General features: G+C 47.7%; 1 non-coding gene across 1 annotated transcript; it reads left to right on the top strand.

The window, feature by feature from the left end:
• Window positions 1–1,944: 1,944 nt before the first annotated feature.
• Window positions 1,945–2,016, top strand: Trnaq-uug. Its single transcript has one exon. It is a non-coding gene; the product is annotated as a tRNA-Gln (tRNA).
• The last annotated feature ends 484 nt before the right edge of the window (window positions 2,017–2,500 follow it).

The following is a 2,500-nucleotide window of genomic DNA, read 5'->3' as shown; positions in this document are numbered from 1 at the left end:
AATCTTTGTTGGAATTCCTCTTAGTCTCAGAATCACCCAGAGTGATTTGTGATGGACAGTATCAAATGCCTTCTTGAGGTCAATGTAAGCTGCACATCCGAACTCTCGATGGCACTCTACTATGACTTGAAGCATCAGGGTACGGTCTTACCAGGAGTGAATCCAGATTGCTCTAGCCTCTGGTGCCGCAGCAGGTGGTCTCTGATACGTCTTAGAAGGATGTGAGCAAGAACCTTGCCCGGTATACTGAATAATGTAATGCCTCAGTGGTTGCTGCAAAATCCACCAATCCCCTTTCCCCTTCCAGAGAGAAATTACCACACCCCTCAGCAGGTCAGGGAGAGTGGCACCAGTCTGCCCCTTGCCAAAGGGTCTCCACCAGTCTTTTATAGTTCAGTTGGGATGCCACAGATACCCGCTACTTTACCACTCTTCAGCTTGGAGATCGCCCCCCTGACTTCAGTCAGGGAGGGTGGATCCTCGCTGATTGGTGGGTCTGGCAATGGAATCTCGACACTACCCGCATCCAAGTTAATTGCTGGTGGATCAACCTGGGACAACTGCTCAAAATATTAAGCCCAACGCACCTGCACCCCAACAGGATCAGAGATTATCTGGCCACTTACTGAACGGATTGTAGTCGTTTGTGAGGAGGGCTTGAAGTTCAGCTTTCTCAGGGCTTGGTAGGCAGGACGAAGGTCATTTACTAGATTCCTGATAAACTGTTCCTTGTCCCTTCTCAGCAGTGACCAGGAAATTATGCAAGTCATGGTCCCCTGACAGTCGAACCGCACGACAAACATCTGTGGCTTCCAGAGTCTCTTGAAAGATGAAATTCTGTCTTGCTCTTGGCATTCACCAATTGATTCTTGGGCTGCATCAAGCATTTCTCGCTCGAAGGTGTCACACAGAAGAACAGGGTCTGTCAGACCCCCAAGTGCCGCAAAATGACTGAAGATAGCTTCAGCAAACTGCCAGACACATTCCCCCCTCTCAATCTGTCCCCATGAAACAAGTTGTTCATTGGAGTGACAGGGGTTCTGAAGTGGACCCAGAGAGTAGCCACAACTAATCTATGATCAGGTCCACAGAATTTGGTGCTCCAATACACCCTGTAGTTTTGGAGGATCCTCCGCTAGTGCTAACTAGGATGTGGTCGATCTCCTTGGCCACATTATCCGCATCGCTGTACCAAGTCATATGATGCAGGTCAGAATGCTGTTACTAAGAGCCAGAAATCCTCAATTTCTAGGACCTAGTAAAGGAAAAGGAGGATATTCTCACTGCCACCATCAGCTCCTCAGCCATGAGGACCGACAGACATCTCATAGCTAGCTCAGTCGCAGCCAAATACCGCATTGAAGTCACCCAGAACAATAAAAATATCTCGCCGAGGACAGCTGTCTGTCACAGATGCAAGAACGGACGTTCCGAGGCACCACCCTGACAGCCCACCTAAGGTTTAATCTTGGGCAGTCACTCCTCTGTCACCCCCACTGACACTGCCCCATATAGTGAGGGTTGCCTGGCTGCAGGCCCCATAATCCACCTGTGAGGGGTCCCGTAGGTTTTGCCCCACAAGCCTCACGACAGGTTAGCGGCCGCTGGGACGCAGATGGGACGATAGGTAACCCCGCTCTCTGACCGAGTCCCAGCAGTCGCTAACCAGTGGGACCCTCAAGCCCGCCTTACTTGTTAGATTAGAGGGACAATTGCCCTCCCCCAGCACCAACAACTATATGGTTTGCTGCCAGTTAGGTTATCTCGGGGAGGCAGACTGGCAAGGCCTGCCTCCCCAGAGATGGCAAACAAGGACAGAGTGGGAAAAAAAGGAAATTTTAGAAAATGAGAGAACATGAGTTGGAAAAGTGACGGAGAAGAGACAAGAGATTTGGAGAGGAAGAGAGGTGCTGCAAAAGTACGTGAAATTAACAAAGCGAATGTGGCTCCATGGTGTAATGGTTAGCACCCTGGACTTTGAATCCAGAGATCCGAGTTCGAGTCTCGGTGGGACCTCGAGACTTCGAGACTTCGCTTGCAGTTCCCTGAGCCGAGCGAAAGAGTCAAATTATAATATTTTATTGTGCGTTTGCATTTGCGTGTGTGACGGAGTAAGCATACACATAATGTAAACGTATAAACATGCACATGAATGTGTAAATATGCATACATCGTGTATGTATAAATATATATATGTGTGGGTGTGTTTGTGTGCGTGTATGATTGAGAACATCAAACGTTGGAAATTGTTCACTACCCACACCCTATTAAAGTATATAGTATATAACAGTATATATATATTTTGATTTCCTAAATAACACATGCACTTATGTGAATGATTATGTCACCACTGAAAACACGTGCACTTGTAAATGATTTATATACGCACTTACAAGTTATTCATAAGTGATTTCGTCACCACTGAGAGAAGATGGGGCAGTGAACGAAAGAGAGAGAGAGAGAGAGAGAGAGAGAGAGAGAGAGAGAGAGAGAGAGAGAG

This window comes from Penaeus monodon, chromosome 14 (assembly GCF_015228065.2).
Source record: "Penaeus monodon isolate SGIC_2016 chromosome 14, NSTDA_Pmon_1, whole genome shotgun sequence".
Taxonomy (NCBI): domain Eukaryota; kingdom Metazoa; phylum Arthropoda; class Malacostraca; order Decapoda; family Penaeidae; genus Penaeus; species Penaeus monodon.
This window is presented reverse-complemented; position numbering and strand designations above follow the sequence as displayed.